Source organism: Salarias fasciatus, chromosome 6, assembly GCF_902148845.1.
Source record: "Salarias fasciatus chromosome 6, fSalaFa1.1, whole genome shotgun sequence".
Classification (NCBI taxonomy): Eukaryota; Metazoa; Chordata; class Actinopteri; order Blenniiformes; family Blenniidae; genus Salarias; species Salarias fasciatus.
Window position 1 is genome coordinate 30,222,775 of NC_043750.1, and position 18,271 is coordinate 30,241,045.

At 42.3% G+C, this 18,271-nt stretch overlaps 2 pseudogenes; both read right to left on the minus strand.

Annotated features, from left to right (window-relative positions):
- Nucleotides 1-4,960: 4,960 nt before the first annotated feature.
- LOC115389816 (acylphosphatase-2-like) lies at nucleotides 4,961-6,199 on the minus strand (annotated as a pseudogene).
- Nucleotides 6,200-7,033: 834 nt separating this feature from the next.
- Nucleotides 7,034-11,312, minus strand: LOC115389817 (equilibrative nucleoside transporter 1-like; annotated as a pseudogene).
- Nucleotides 11,313-18,271: the final 6,959 nt, after the last annotated feature.

Below are 18,271 nucleotides of genomic sequence, written 5' to 3' on the forward strand. Positions count from 1 at the left end.
CTGGAGATGCAGTTGATGGGTTTGTGATAGCTGTGGGGAGTGTGCCTTCGTTTTTATCTCTAATAGATGGAATTTTCGTGTTTAAGAAGTTTGCTCAAACTCAAATTAAAAGACATATGAAGTGTGATAGAGCTGAGACAGCCTGGCTAAAGCGCTGAAGAGAAACCTGGGGTTCTTTTCTTCTAATAAGGAGGAATAGTGTCGTCGAAATTGTGTGAAAGACTTTTTAAAGATTGACAGTCTATCTTTCCAATACTTATAATTGAGTTAGATGACATTTCGTCTCTTGTTTTCATGCTGGCTTCTTGCTGGCTAACCTCCTCTGAGCTGTTGCTTTTATCTTCATAGAGGCAATAAAATCAAGGGTGGAGTGAAGTGAGGCGGCTGTAACATCTACAATAAAATCAATACGCATTCCATCAGATCCACAAATGGTACTGTGGTAATTGGAGCGAACGTTGATGGATTACTTCCTTACCTTTAGTCACAGCATTGTTTGACAGACATCTTCTACAATGTAATTTCTTCCCAGGTGCTCTAAAGTGAGTTCATGTAAATTCAAACCAAATCAGGAAGTGATCTGAAAACAGAGGCTGTGAGGAAAAATGGTGAAAACTGATCAATGTCTATACAATAAGAGAAAACAAAGTCAGACTCATTCACCTCCTTCAAAAAGCCAATTGTGTCTAATCATGAACTAAATGCAATGTAGAGTTATCAATGATGAATGTTCACTCAATGTAATGACTTTTTCTGAACTCAATAGTAAATTGAAGAGAAAGACTTGTCTGTATTGAAGTTGCAGGAAGATACTCAGTAGAACTGGCTTCTGTTTTCTGGCTTTACTGATAATTTTGAGCTCTGCCTTGATTAGTAATATTGCATTATATCTAGATGGGAGTGTGGGATCTTTGGTTTTAAAAGAAGGCTGATGCTTGTATAGTTCATGTGGGATGGAGAGCAGAATATTCCTAAATCCACTCAATCACAGATAGATAGATAAAAAAAAGTAACAACACTTCTTAAAGTGAGTTTTAATGTCTTGTAATGTCTTGTAATATTGCTACCATAGCAGTATTACTTTAGCATTAGCATTAGTTGAGCTATCAGCACTGTGTGGGTCCGTCAGGCTGATTCACTCATTCACTTCAGCTGAAGTTACATGTAAAATAAAGATAAAAAGCACCAAAGAAATGGTCTCAGGTAGGACTCACCTGATAATCCAGACACTGTTCTGGTTCTTCCATGACTGCTGGACCACTTCAGATGCCCACTGACTGTGGTTGGTGCCCCCTGGTGGTGGCCTCTGCTGATTACAGCACATTGACCACATGAAGCTTTCACAGGGGAAATCCACAGCAGGTCCTGAGAAGCAGCACAGTGGAGAGGAGCGATTCTGATAGAGTGGGGAGAAACCCGCAGACTCACTCATTCATTCACCTTCTCTGCTGCTGTTGTACTGTTGTAAAGAAGAATAATTTGTATTTTTACTTGGAATTAAAAGAAAAATTAACAGAATTTCTTTTTTATTCTAATCAGACTGTTCAAATCAGCGATTTGAAGCCTGCAGCCTGCAGCCCCTCTGATGACTCCACGAAGCTGTCACAAAACTATAAGGAAAACAGTTAGACTTGTGAAATTTCAAACCATTCAATTGTTTCACCTGCACCGACGCTACAGTACAGTAAATCTGCTTAAATTGATAAAACTAAATAGTAAAAACAATACAAACACACACACACATATATATGTGTGTGTGTATGTAGTTATTAAACATGGCAAACAAAGCAAAAAATGTAAAACATAACTGAAATATTTAAAGGTGCAATAAATAATATTATGTCACATAACACTCCCCTCCTCCCCCTCCACCTGTGGCACAGGTTGCCAGTTTTTGGGAGACTTTAAGTGAGTTCAGACAGTTTAAGTTCAAATGGGAATAATTTTAATTGATTTTATAAAAAATGTCTTACGTATTAGCCCTTTAAATTTTTTAAAACAGCTAATGACTAATGAAACTTGAAGTCTTCTTGTTTCTAGCTTTCTCATTTATGAAGCAACAGTTTGGGTAAATTTGTCTAAACTACATGCAGGTTTCTGAAGTTTTAAAAAGGTTTTAAAATTTATTTTAAAAGGATAAAATGGCTTTTGATTTACAGACTCTCAGTGAAGTAATGCACATGCATGTGGTGTTGCTCTGGTCTAGGTCTTGGATCTTGGCCTCTTAAACTCTTGGTCTTGGGATGCTCTGGTCTAGGTCTTGTCTTGACTTGGTCTGGGGTTAAACTGACACTAAGGAACTTTTCAACCTTAAAGGTGCTGTAGGCAGGCCTTTTGCTAGTCAATGAAATTTTTCTGTGTTTTCTTTGGATTAAATGTTAGAGTATCCATTGATAATCCTTAGGAGTGTAGTATAATTGCACTACCACGAGGGTGCAGGCGTTTCCATCTGTCTCTAGTTCTGAGCTGAAAAAGAATCTCGACAGCTCCAGGTATCTTTGACCAATCAGAAGAGCCCATGAGGCTCTAACCATGATTGGTCGGGGGCGTTCATCGCACGTTCTTGTGGGAGGGGCTTAACTTGCGTAAGGGCGTGATGTCAGAGAAACAGGACAGGATTGGCTGTGCTGGGTTTCAAAATCGCCATCTTGCTTAGGTAACCCTAAGCAAATGGTGGAGATGTGGAATCCTGCCACAGCACCTTTAATAAAACATTTTAATATCTTATGTGATGATACATCGACTTACAACTAGTTGAATGACCCCTCTGTCACGGGCTGAGGGGTGTCAGTATTGCTTTCACTTGGACTGAGCAGCTGTGAGGAGGGTGGTAGGAACCCTGCACACTAAAAAACTCCAAATGTGCGGACTGCTTTACGGCATGCGTCACATCATGATATAACATTGTTTAGCCACCATTAGATTCATTACCTCGTCGCTATCCATCCTTCACACAGCCACTGGAAACAAATGAAGGCGAGTTCAGTCCGACAGCATGCCACCGGGAGCAGCATTTTACGACACCACGCGCTAGTCCTCATGGGAACTGTAGTATTCCTTCAGGCGAAACACTACCGCTTTTGTCCACTGGCGCCGCCAAAATCAACGAAAACTGAAAGTTCCTTAGGTGCTTAAGCTTGTTCATGCCCCATATGTTCATGTGCATGTGCGGTCCGCATTGGTCCCTGTAAGAGGTGGAGCGTGGGTCTCAGTACAGAGGGGGCGGAGCATCTCGACGGGCCCTTATGATAGTAATTTTTAACCGTTCAACAATACCTCATGCTACCATCAAACAACACACTAAGCTCACTTTTATTGAGCCAAGCAAACCTATATGCCTCAGAAAGCAGAATAAAGTCAAAAAACCAGTTCACAAACTTGTTCTGAAGAACAAATACACATACGCACGCATGCAAACACACACACACTCACACACACAAATTCAGCCTGACAGGTGTCATCTCAGAGCGTCCGCTGTCCATGGTGCTGAAAACTCAGATAAAAACTCACTGGCGAAATCTGTATCAAATATAAATGAACGCAGCTGGTCTAAAATTACACAATCTATTCAGATAGATATAGACACAGCTATCTATATCAGAATTCACGTATATTAGAAAAAAATAGACTCGGCGGTCTCTATTAGTTGAGAGCAACACAAGGCACATTCAAATAGCAGGTGTTAAGAACCACAGCATTCTGATAAAGATAATATTTTGAAGGTTTCACTGACTCACCAGTGGCTCCGATGTTAGGTTTTGGGTAGTACCGCTAGCGGCTAGCATAGTGTTTAGCATACTGTTTAACTTCCCTCCAAAGAGTTCAGATCAAGTGCAAAGAAAAACTCATTAATGCCACCAGCCAATCAGCGCTGGCTTACAGCTCTGATGCATTCATGGACAGTCGTAATGCAAGAATTGACAAATTGGAGCCTACAATCATATGCATATACCTTCTCGCACGCACTGCACATTTTATCATAATATTTATTTACAAGTAAATGTGAACACACCACATGAAACGGGGCCCTATGACCTTGTGAGCCCTGGGGCGACCGCCCCTTTGCCCCTTCTGTCTCCGCTACAGGTCCCTGTGACACATGAATCGCCATCAAACACTGTCCGCCAGGGTCCGTGTAGATCCCTTCACGGACATCAGCGCCACAGCAAATTAACAAAGCTGGACGCCAACTTTGAAGAGTGACTCCATGAACCATGAGGTGGCAACCCATCGTTATAATCCAGGTCAGAAGAACTTAAAAAAAAACATCCAGATGGCAAAGAATTGTGGATGGAGATAGCAAACTCTGTCAGCAGGGATGAGAAGGCCTGTTGACCGAAGCAGAACTATCTCTGTGATCGCTGTCAAAAGAGGGCGCTAGTGTGATTCCAGAAAAACAGAGCAAAATAACCTCTATACTAAATAATAATACATTAACAATGTACGTGCTTTGTTTTCAATTAATTTTCTGCAATAAAACAGCACGTAAACAGCTTGGGGCTCCGGAAAAGTTGCCCCGAGGAGGCGGGTCTTAGTAAAGATTTCCACCAATCAGTGTTTAAAAATATAAATGATGACATGAAATCAAACCAACCAGTGCTGTTTAAATGGCTGAGGCTTGGGGCGAATTAAAGTTGACTGATACTGAAGAATGGTGAAACGCCCCACCTTAAAATTTCTTTCAGCTGTGATGCAAGTGTCCAGTGTCAAGTGTCCATTTGCATGGATTGGCGCGCATGTGTGAAATGCGTAGGCTACCGTCATTAGCTGAAAATATAGCATGAGAGGCAGAGAGCGCATGCTCCCAGGCGGACTGCGGACTCAAAATAGAAAGAATGAAGGTGAAACATAAAAGTTTTATTGTGTTCTGAGGAGCAGAGAGTCCAACTTCAGGTTAAAGGTGAACAACATGTTATTACCTTGGAGAAAGATTAGCGTGTGTTAGCATGGGTTAGCGTGCTCAGTAGCGGGTACAAAAGCCTTGCAGCTCCATTTGGGGATGTCTCTCTCATTGGAGAAAACCGCTCGGTCGATACGAGAGCTCGGGCTTCCCACGTTCTTCAGCCAGAACTTCCTGATGAACACAAGAAGAACAATGACAGACACCAACACTTACTTTTTTACACTTTGTTTTCCCCGCTTCAGCCTCTTCACAGAGCATTTGTGCTTTTTATATTTTAAGCCTGTTTGAAGATTTTTATTGTGCTTCATTTCAGAGAGGTTTGTTGGGTATTAAATGTTTTAATTTACTTTACTTGTGATTTTAGTTTATGCATCTTATATTATTGTGTTTTTATTTTCTGTGCTTTCCTCCTCCTGATGACTGCCATTGCTATGATTCACTGTATTTCTGTTTCATGTCAATTTGATGCTTCTTTTTGTCACAGTAGTATCTTAATATTGGTGATAATATATTAATTTAAGGGTTATCACTGTGTGATTTTTGATGTGTTTTAAATGTGGTTTGATCTGCTTTCTAATATCAGTTCGATCTTGTTTTTGCCACTTTAGTATTTTATCATTTTTATTTTTTATTTTTTTATTTTTAATTGTGTTATTCACTCTCGGTTGACCATAAGCGTCCATCAGGGGTGTTTCCTGTACCGTGGATCGTTGGTGACAGCGTCAGAGTCAGACTCACATCTCCTTCACCTGATCCTCAGGTCCCTGGATCTGACCCACCACAGTGCCCTGCCGGGTTTCTTCACCCAGCCGCTCACTCCCAGGCTGCGACCCTGGTCTTCTGTGTACTGACACACACACACGCACACACACACACACACACACACACACACAGAGGAAAATTTCCAACCAGGAAGAGCTCACTGAAGAGTTCAAGTTTTATCAGTGAATCTGCACTTATAGTATGAAAAAACCAAAAAACCAAACGTGTGTGTGTGTGTGAGAGAGAGAAACTCACCATCCTGAAGCAAACACCTGGACAGAACAAATGCAAGATCAGATCTCATTCATAAATAGGACAGTCCACACTGATTGCACCTGTTTTAATGCGACCACACACACACACACGCACGCACAACACACCACACACACACACACACACACACACCACACACACACACCACACACACACACACACACACACACACACACACACAGGCATTCATACGGTCATGTGACCTACCCTGCACATTCCAAATATCTCAAAGTCCACTGAAGTCAGTTTGTTTTGAGCCATGAGGCCGTGGAGGAGACAGAAGAAAAGCAGACACAGAAACATGTCCCTCAAACTGTGCACTTTATTTTTAACCCTGATATTCAACACTCCTGCTCCGCCTGCTAAAATAAAAGCAGCTGGGCTCAGCCGAGGCACCGAGGAGCAGCCAGAAGAGATTTTACTTTGAACGTGAGACAAACTGCTGCCTTCAGACCATGGCACTGGGGACTTCCTGTCTGTACTTGATAAAGTAAAAGTCCTTCTCAAAACCATGTTAGAAAACATTAAAACAACAACAAAGAATGAAAGAACAAGGTCAAAATTTTTATTAAAAACAACCTGCTCACACGTCATCAGTTTTAGGCCCTGTTTACATGACTACGTTTGAAGTGAAAACGCATCAGTTTTTTTGTTTTCATTTCAGAAAAGTTAAGAATTGAAATGGAAACATTTTAAAACTGATGTCCACTTCTATCTCTCTATCACTCTCTATGAACACTGTGAGAATTCACTCATACTTTGTCTCACACCAAGTAAACCTTTGGCAGAACAGCGACTTCCTATTGTGTTTTCACCAAAGAAATGTTATTGTTATTGTTAACAGACATTTTAATTTCTACACAACAAAAGCTGAACTTTTCCTCCCTGCCAATTAAATATTTCTCTCATGGTGTGTAACTGTTGTAACGGTTACGATTTTGCACTGAACCCCATTGAAACCTTGAATGTGTCTCCGCACACGATGATCATGAAACGTGTTTTAATTAAATTATTTACACTTTTATACTCCACTCATCAGGATTCATCATCCAAAATTGCCCCAAATCCATATATGCAGTATATGAATTACTGCTGCTAAAGTTGCTTTCTGGCGCCTCCCAGAGGAGGCCTGAAACACACTGAACACCACTCATATGAAAAAAGGAATATGAGGAACATAAATAAATGTATTATTATTAATATAAACAGACAGATGTGATAATTGCTCCAGGTCCAGAGATGAGTTAACTAGCTGTTTTAGTTCAGACCACACTCTGACGAAGAAAGACAGAGCCGCTCCCAAAGCCAGGCCCAGAGACAGGAAGAGGCCATGATCGCTCCAGCTGTTTCAGCCTCATGAGGAAGAACGTTCCTGTAAAACAACACACATTCATCAGTTCCTCCTCATTGAAACGCATATTTTAACCTCTGTCTTCTTCATGTTCACGGCTGTAACACAAGATGTTTCCTCTCTAAGCCGGACAGGACATGTGTGTTACAGTCGAATCAGTGAGATGCTCAGGCAGTAGACACGCTGAGATGTTGAGTCAAAAGTGAGATGCTGAGTCAGCGGGAAGACTTCGCTGACTCACTTTGGGTCCGTAGCACATGCACAGGCTGGCCAGGTATCCATTGCTGAAGGCGAAGAGCACGATGAAGGCGATGAAGAAGCCGTCGTGGTGGAAGTAGACGGGCAGGTAGAAGCGGGGCTGAACGTTGCAGAGCATGAAGAGCGAACGAAGACCACACGACACAAGATGAACACCGGGAGGATCCAACTGTCTTTACTTGGCTGCACAAAACACAAACACAAACACCACACGAGTGAAAATGAGATCTCAAAATGGACCAACTGGATCACACTGTGATGCCGGGCCCTACCTCCAGGGACAGTGCTACACACAATTTTTGTTGTTGTTGTTGTTTTTTTGTTTGTTTTCATCAAACTCACCCACATGAAGAATGCTGTTAAGCTCCGCCCACCTCCAGTCACAAATGTTGAAGAGCAGGAAGCAGCTGACAGGGATGAAGTATTGTTCTGCCGATCACAGGTGGAACCGTTAATCAATCGCAAACAGCCAGAGGTGGATCGCGTCGACCTCTACGTCAGTAGAAGAAGAAAGTCACCCACTCCAGGAGCCTCCATCAGCGAGCGAGGAGCGTGTGTCCGCGGTGACGCCGGGAAAGTGCCGAGGGTGACGATGAAGGTGAAGCAGACGGAAAAGGCCAGCAGCCAGATCTGAGGGTCAAAGGTCACACCAAGGTCGCAGAAAGAAGGTCTAAGGTGAGCGGTTTAGAATTGTTATAGATTTAAATGTATACATTTGATCGATAGTATTGATTTTGTTGTGGAAAATAAGGTTTGTTGTTGGTCTGCTGTTGATTGCATTTCATTCAATTTTGCTCATTTAAAAAGTTTGTATGTTTTCTGCTGGAATCTGCTAAGCTGCTGCACGTCTCCGACCTTCTTAAAGATATTCAGCACCGACACCTTCTGTGGTCTGGTTTGATCATCTGCTTGGTCTTTACTCTCTGAACACAACAACAAACAACATCAGTGTTCGCACAGGTCTGCTCCAATCACCTGCCTCATCTGTTTTTACCTTTCTGCATCAAAACCGACGGCGTTCTCGTCAGACCTCTGCTTCCTCTGCTGGTAAAACTGGAAAACTCCTGCACACACACAAATACATCGTCAGGTTTTTTTTTGTGTGTGGTTTGTGTGTATGTCTGTGTAGGTTTGTGTGTGTGTGTTACCAGTTTAGGCAGCAAGACGTAGGAAAGGATGGAGAGAAAAATGACCCCACAGGCAGTGATAAAATAACCAAATGCAGCATCGTTAATTTCAGATCCGCCTGCGAGAAAGGACAGAAGGAAGAAAGGAAGGGAAAGAAGTTACTTTTGTTTTATTTATTCATCATTTATGGAATGTTTATTGATAAAGTGCTCAGACTTGCGATGGCGCAGATCATGGCGAAGGCAGCAAACGGCCGGCGAGTCCTTGGCCACTCATGATGGGAGTGGTGTAGGAAGCTGGCAGCAGGCCGGCCATCCCAACAGACTGCCCTGCAGCACCGCACCAAAGGCTGCAACAACAAACAAACAATCGTCTACATCCAGCTCACTGGCACCTTCATCAAAAATGTCATAAACAAACAGCGCCAAGCTCACAGTTGATGATGATAATCTTCACCATGGTGATGGAGAAGAAGGGCAGTGGCTCCATGGGGACTTTGATGAGGACGACGGTGATGATGAAGACCAGCAAGATGACGGCCAGGCTGCCCATCACACGCAGGCGCTGGGGGATCCTGATTGGACGGCAAGGAGGAGTTCTGCGTTGGCCGGGGAGCCGGGCGGGCCTGCAGCGGGCGGGGAGGTACTCACAGCGAGTGCAGGAAGGAGGTGAGGCAGGTGCACAGCAGCAGCGGCACCATGGCGCACAGCGTCATCACGTTGTTGAACTTGGCCTCCAGGACGCTGCGAGAGTCGCCCGCCGCTTCCGTCTCATTGGCCGAGCGGTCCACCAATGAGGGATCCTTCAGACGGCTAGTGAAGTACTTTGGAGGAGGAGGGAAGGTGAAAGTCCACAAAACAACAGTCTATTACTCATCACTCATAATAAACTCTTTAGTTTTCAATGAATTGATTGCACGTTTCTTATCACAAGCTATCATTTTATTTGCTCTCCTCATGTTGATGTCTTATGGGTAATTCCAATTCAGAGATCATAAATCATTAAAGTAATTCACTCACACAGACTTTGTTACAACTAATGAATTACAATGTACACATTGCTTGAAAGTATTTTTTAATCAAACAGTAGTTAAAAGTAACATATTACACCTTACTCTTCACAACACTAATCAGTAAAAGTTGTCTCAGTTTGGGATCCTGACTTTCAGATTTTGTCTTTACCCATTCCTCACTAAAGGCAAAAATCTATTGCTGGACTGGTACTCCCAGTTTTAAGGGTAATCTATCATATTGGCTCAATCAGATCAGATCAATGTAATCGTGTACAGTTCAAGAACTTTTAAAAAAGTAATGCTTTACACATTACTTTATGTGCTTATTCGCAAATGAGTCAACATAACAGCCACAGAATACTGATTAATCACTAAAGCACGTGAGAAAATTATACATTTCAATCCACTGTATCAGAATCAGAATCAGCTTTAATGGCCAAGTTTGTGCATCACAGTCAAGGAATTTGACTCATTGGGTGAAAAACACGGTTGTTTAGAATTTTGACAATTTGATAAAATAGGGTCACAAAACAGGAAGTGATGTCATACCGCCGTGGCCGTCATGAAGAAGTTCCATGGAAGCAACGTCCCCAAACCGAGCATGAAGAAGATCAACCAGACGGCCAGATACCTGAGAGCAGGACAAAGTGTGTGTGAGTGTGTTACTCTCACAAGTTACATCTATAAGTCACACAGGTCTTAAATCAGTAAACACTTGTTTGGACTCACTTGTCTTTTGGTGAACTGACAGACATTTTGCTCTGTAGTCTGAAGGGCCTGAAGACAGGAAGACCTGAGGACCAGGAGATGTGAGGACCAGAGGAGTGGTGTGGATCTGTGGGGTCCAGATGGAGTCTGTGAATTTCTGTGGATTTTAAGGACTAACACTGAAATATAATGAAACATATAGAACTCTTTCAGGCTGAAAAACCTTTTGCCATGATGTATTTTATAGCTTGTCAGAGTAGAATATTCTATAAAATTAAAGTTTTTAATTTGTATAAAATGTGAACTAACTCAGAACGGAAGCTTCCTGAGGTTATTCCCACAACTACAGTGTGTTGAAGGTCACTCAGACTGTGTATGTTTTAACCAAAGGTCTTTTTATAGGGAGAGCACAGGGTGGTGTGTTCAAGGGCAATCGGGCTTTTAATGAAGACTGACTTACTGTCCTGAACATCTCTCCGGCGGTGTTACCGCAGCAGGTTCCGTCAGGGACGGCGGGACTGCTCGTCTAATCACAGCTTTCTACAAACCATAACAGCTTTTTAATGCCTGCCCTCAGAAAGTGAAGACAGCAGCAGCTTTAAATGAGCACGCCAACTGTGTTGACAGAGCTTAGAAGATAAAATGAGACCATTACTGGAGATCGTCGCTGTGTTTTCAAGATTTCTCATTAAGAGACGACAGTGAAAGAGAAATCTGCTGATTGAGCCAAAACAAACCAGATGACAGAGATTGAGCAACATGGTGCGTTCAGACATCCCGGAGGAAGTGAGTCCTGTGCAGTGTGTGTGGTGTGTTTGTTGAGTCGTGAGACAGCAGCAGGCTTTCCTCTCAGTCGTTCTCCTACCTCTCAGGTCTGCTTATCGGCTGGTATTGAGTGGCGACTTCGACGTTTTCCCCGGCTGACTCTTCCTCCCTCCGTCACGCTGTCTGGCCTCCTCTCTCGCACCCTCTCCTCTCTCCTCTCTCGGATCCTCCCCTCCCTCTGCCATCTCAGCAGAATCACTTCTGCTGACCTTTGACCTGTGATATCAGTGACTGGGTGGACTTTGTGTGTCATGACGAGAGCAGATAGCAGATCAGAACAACACGCAGCAGGAAGCGGTGCAGGTGTCGTTTCACTTCCAGTCACCTGCACTGATTGGCGTGAATTAAGTTCCAGTCAGGGAGATAAAAACTCCAGGCCCATTCGAATCTGGCAGTAGCTGGAGATTTACAGTCACTGATGCTGCTGTGTGTCATTTGTCCACTGGGTGTTGCTCTGTCTCAGTCGCACAAGAGGTTTGAAAGTGTGTGAGACCCAGAGCTGGAGCACAAAGTTAGAGATGATCACATTTAGTCAACTTCTCATTCATGCTTCTCTGACAGGCCTTGATAAAAAATATTGTGATTCTTCTTTGCCTCAGTCTCAGGTTGCACAAGTCCTGTGTGTGAGGGTGTGTGTGTGATTTTGTGTCTGCTATGCTGAATGTTCCTGTTACAATAAACAGAGGCCATACATTCCTACTTTGGACTGTGAGGAATTTCCACAAGCAGTTGGATTCCAGGGATGAAGACAGAGGCGATTACTTTACCTAATTCGAGCCCGAGACTGACCTCCTCTGTATTCTCCCTCAGCAGTCTTACCTTGTTCGGTATGGTGGGACTCTCAGCAAAAATTGGGCACTACTGCTTCCAGTCCTCACAGATATATAGATTTCAGCTTGTTGCTGCATCATTCTCCAAAGGTGATCTTGCTGAGAATAATCCCTTTCACCAATCTTCATTACAACTTCATTAAATATTCTAAGTGCTTTCAAACTGCTGTTATGGATACATTTTTCCCTCTATATCTATATTTTCATGCTCTGTCCTCCTCTGTCTGACTCAAGAGGATAGAATACGCTCTTTATCAGTTTTGTCAACCTGACAAATTTTCGAATAATAAAACTATTTCCTCTTACATTTACCTATCTCAATCTTTGAAACTTTACTGATCATTATCATTCAGCCCTGGCTGTGAATCAGTTTATTCAAACACAACATGAGGGAAGGATAAAATCCAACGTTACACCGTCATCAGTCACAGGAACAGCAACACAGAACATTTTAAGCTGAGACGAGATCAGAGGTCTTCGGTGAAAGATCGGCGTCCGATACAACAACACATCTTCAGTAAGGACGACGACACGGAGCCTGAAAGGAATGAAAAAACAGTCACGTCATGTGACATGCGCATGACATGTGAGGTGTGAGAGAGTGTGACATGTTGTGACATGGCGTTGCATGTGTGTAACATGGTACGACACATGTGTGTCATCGTTATGAGTGTGACATGGTGGAGCATGATCTGACATGTGTGACATCATCCATATGCGACCTACAGTCAGCTTGCTGATGATGTCATGGATCCGGGCGTCTTCAGGGGCCTGAGCCGAGGTGGAGCCGGGGCCGAGGGAGACCTCTGTGAGGGCGGGATCCTCCGCACTGCAGACACATACTTATGTTTCAATCTCGATCACAACACTCAATACTTCTCAATGTCACTGCAGCGTCCGTTCGCTTAATATTCAAGAATGAAGAGTTTAGTGTGTCAGCCAACAGCTAAAGAATCAGTGTGATGAACGAACTCTGTAACATGATGGAAACTTGTGCTGTTAGCTCCAAATCAAAAGCTAAACCCTGCTATCTGTGCAGCTCCCAGGTGTTTTGGCAGGTTCATCTGACTCGGGACAGTCTGTCGGGATGCCGTACCTCCTCTTCCCCTGAAGGATAAAGCTCAGGTACTTCTTAGCTGCCATCTGTTTCCTGAAGCGACTGTACTTGTTGGTGAAGACAGCGTCAGAGTGACGTTTGACAGGAAATTGGTCTTCTATCTTGTCGTCACTGCACAGAGAAAACATGCAGCACTGTGGTTATATTAAATTGCTGGGCTTTATATGGTTAAAGTCATCTCTTAAACACAGTTTACTTCATTAAGAAAATCAACACGTAAAGTTTCTTCTGTAGTACAGCAAGGACCTAGTTTATTAAGATTAAGACCCTGTGTCGTCTCAAATGAAGTGTGCAATAAAGTAAATCTAAAACCACTTTATGCCATGAAAATTCTTTCTTGCCCTTTGATGACCTAGAGACAAGTTAGTCGACTTGTTCCTCCTCCTCATATCTCCAGAGAAGCAGTGAATACCAAAAATATAATGCAAAGACTAAAAATCAATGCGAGAAAAGAAGTAAAGGGGTAAAAACAACATCAACAACAAAAGACAGAGATAATGTGATTTCGCTTTATTCCATACATTGTTCCCCTCCTCACATCTGTAGAACAGCTGTGAATGCCAACATTTCTGAGCTTGTTTTCTTCTGACAGAAAATTAAAGCCAAAAACAGCTTTCTACTATTAACCAGGAGGTATAGCAATATATCACTTTCTCCTATGAACACTTACATATCTTTATTTACACCTAATTTTATTTATTTTTGGCCTTTTTCAGTTGGCTTAAATCAGGCAGATTTGGGTCTATTGTGAACACATCTGTGCATTTTAACAGCTCATCCAATCACTCTCTCCCTCACAAAGAGAAAATACTTGATGTATTTCTGGGTTTTTTTGTTTGTATTTTGGATCAGTTATTTGAGGAGATACTTATCATTGTCGTACTGGAGTCGTTTGGTGATCAGGGAGTCCAGATAATCTTTGGCTGTCATCTGACTCAGGAGACGACTGTAGCCACTGGTGAACAGTCCGTCTGCGTGTCGAGTCAATCTGAGAGCGCAGAACAACAGGAAGGATTTATTCTACTCATACTTTAACCCGTCTTTCAATTAAAGCTTCCTGCGGATTTTTCCAGTCACATCTCAAACCACAAAAACCAGCACAAACCTGGTGAGATAACATGTTTCATTAAAATAATTTACACATTCAAAAATTATCAGTAAAGGACGACTGGCTTCAGACAGAGCCTGCCTCAGACAATGGACTGACACAAACAGCTTCTTTCTGACAGGATAGCACTGTCTTCTACCTCAGACTGAGGATTACAGTTCAACCGACCATGAGCTGTCTCAGACAATGGCTTACCTTCGACCTTTGACAACTACGCTATATGGACGGTCTGAGACGGTGGATTACCCCTGGATTATATTGGACACTGCCGTGGACATTAAGCTTCCTTGGACACGAGTAATCAGTAAATAGACAGTCGTATATAATCTGAGAAAAATACCTAAGCAGTGAATTCATTGACATTAAACTTCCTCAGATGGGTAGTGGTGTGTGTAGGACAGTTTTACCAGACACGCTACTGCCTCATGCTGTGGATTGCTTCAGACTTTGTATTGTTTTGCACAATGCATGTTTTTAAATAATGAAATCCTCCAGAATGCAAGCTCAGAAAGGGAAATCCTCTAATATAACGAAACTGGACAGACCTATACAGTGGACTCAGAGGCGGAGTGGGTCTCAGTACAGAGGGGGCGGAGCATTCTCGGGCCCTTAAGATAGTAATTTTACCATTCAAACAATCCCTCATCCTACAATCAAACAACACACTAATGCTCACTTTTATTGAGCCAAGCAAACCTATATGCCTCAGAAAGCAGAATAAAGTCACAAACCAGTTCACAAACTTGTTCTGAAGAACAAATACACATAAGCACGCACACACACGCACACACACATACACACGAATGCGGCCTGATAGGTGTCAATCTCAGAGCGTCCGCTGTCCATGGTGCTGAAAGCTCAAATAAAAAGTCACGGGCTACATCTGTACCTTTTTGATACAGCTTAAGTATAAAACGAACACAGCTGGTCTAAAATTACACAATCTATTCAGCTAGATATAGACACAGCTATCTATATCTTTTGGAATTCACGTATATTAGAAAAAAATAGACTCGGTGGTCTCTTATAATTGAGAGCAACACAAGGCACATTCAAATAGTCAGCAGGTGTTTAAGACCACAGCATTCTGATAAAGATAATATTTTTGAAGGTTTCACTGACTCACCAGTTGCTCCGATGTTAGGTTTTGGGTAGTACCGCTAGCGGCTAGAATAGTGTTTAGCATACTGTTTAACTTCCCTCCATACCTTCTCACACACACTGTACATTTTATTATAATAATTAATTTACGATTAAATGTGAACACATCACATGAAACTGGGTCCTATGACCTTGTGGGCCCTGGGGCGACCGCCCCCTTGCCCCCACTCTGGCTCCACTCCACTGTCTCAGACAATGGACTTCTTCAAACAATCGACTGTTAAAAGGTTTGAGGAGCAAATGTATTCCTTTTCTGAAGTCTAAATAATTTGAATTAGTATGTAATTTCAAACTTAAAAAAATGCAAACATTTGGCTTGATGTAAATTGTTCAGCTGGTTTTTCAACTTGTATCTCTGCTTAACATAAAATATTTTCCTCTCTTCCTCTGACCTCTGACCTTCTCCAGCTGAATGCTAATAAACAAGCTTGTATGATGCACATTGGATAAAAATGCATAGTGAATCCTGTTCTGAATAGCCTGACTTTAAAGGAGCATCTTGTGTGTTGTGTTTTTCTGACGTGAAGCAGACTGACTGCAGAACACAGCAGTGATTTACACTCAGTGTGACAGCGGACTGAAAGGCAGGAATCGAACCTGAGGGGCAAATCATGTGCTGGAGCTCTGAGTCAGAAGGTCAGGACGCAAATAAAACTTTATCATGATACATCACTAAGCCGGACCGACATCCGAGGCAGTTTAAAGGAGACCACATCCACCAGCTCCATCTTTCCCCTGCAAAATCTCAGACGGTTTTAATCTCGATAATATGATGACAAAGAAACTTAAATCTGTCTTTATTTTATTAGCATGCAGTCTGACGTTCTTTCAGTTCTGATATGGAGTGAAAAATATGAACTGACAAAAGTTTCGGTGTTTTCTAGAAATGGAAAGTTTACCGAGTTAAATCGTGGATAATTTTCAGGTCATCCTGGTCCCAGTGACTCTCGTCTGTCTGAGATCTGTAAGGAAACATCTACAGTTAGTGATGATAATAATATCGATAATAATAATAATGCATGGGCACATGCTTGTTTGTGTTTCTCTGGGCTTTTACTCCAGACCTGTCAACCAGACCGCTCTTCCAGGAGCATGTGCTCAAGACGGCAGAGCTCTGAATCACTCTCTGCCAGTCAACGGCTTCCGCCACAACAAGGCCACAGTGCAGGAATTTTCGGACAGGCGGCTGCAGCAATGCAGTCCCTCTACCAGACTGTTGTGGTGAAGAGGAGTGTAAACTAGCAAAGCCCTCTGCTCTCACCGGTCGGTCAATATCCCCACCTTCACCTTTGGTCGTGAACCTTTGGTCATGACCGAAACAAAGAGATTGTGGATTTAAGCGGCTGAAATGGGTTCTGTCCACAGGGTGGCGGGCCTCGCTCTCTGTGTTAGAATGAGGAGTTCAGTCCTCAGGGAGAGACTCAAAGGCGAAGTCCCTACTCCTTCATATGGAGAGGAGCCAGCTGAGGTAGTTCATTTGATTAGGATGATGGAAATATGGAGTAAACACTGTGAACACCCTGGACAGTAACTGTAAACATATGATAAACACACTGTAAATGCACCATAAACATGCTGTAGCCATAATGTACACACTCTACTGAATGCTGAGCATGCTGTGATCACTTTGTAAACACTTTGTGAATATACCGTAAACAAACTGTAACGATTTGTGAAGACTCTGTAAACTGTAAACATAATGTAAACAATGGAAATACACTGAGGTCATATTGAAATGATACTGTAAACAAGTAAATATGAGGCGAACATACTGTGAGCAATCTGTATACATTCTGTGAACGTACTGTACACAATGTAAACACTGTAAACACAGTGATCACATTGTAAATATACTGTAAACACTGTAAATATGATGCAAACATACTATAAACATACTGTAAGTCCTCTGAACACAATGTAAACACTGTACACATACTGTAAACACAGTGTAATCACTACATAAACATTGTAAACATACTGTAAGCACATGCTAAAAACACTCTGTAAAGACTGCTGTCTCTGGCTGTTGCTGCAGGTGAGCAGGTTACCTGGTGGAGAAGGCTGGCGGAGGCAAAGCAGAGCAGCAGAATCCACAGAGATGGAGATGGAGGAGGAGGAAGAGGAGGAGAGGATGGAGGAGATGAAGATTTGTCGTCACTCTCATGGTCACACGCAGCAGGAACAGTCTGTCAGTAACAGTAAACAGACAATGTGAACCTCTGTTGCATCTTATCAGCTCCAGTCAGAATGTTTTCACTGCTCCGAGGGAAATCAGACACACCGTGACTTTTACCAAAACATAATTTGATGTTTGTTCAGCAGGCTCAGAGACATATCACTTTCAAAGTTAATTTAAATTATTTCTAAAAAATCATGTGATAAAATCTTTCTCAAAGGTAGATTATCATTATTGAATGGCAAGTGTTTAAAAATCCTGAAATCGACAAAACAACACAACAGGGAAAAAATCTTCACAAAGATAAAGAGAAAAATGATGAAATATGAATTCAAACTAATGATGAAAACGTAAACCTCACTGCAGGGACCTGATGAAGAGGAGAAGCTGATGAAGAGGAATAGTTGAGGGAGAGAAGAACCTGATGAAGACAATAATGTGATGAAGAAGAGAAGCTGATGAAGAGAATAATCTGATGAAGAGGAGAAGCTGATGAAGAACCAGCTGCAGACTGACTAACTCTCACAGCGCCGTGGCTTTTATATCACACCCACACAGCTTTATACACACGCTGAAACGCTGAGTTCATGCGCAGATACACACACTATATATATATATATATATATATATATATATATATATATATATATATATATATA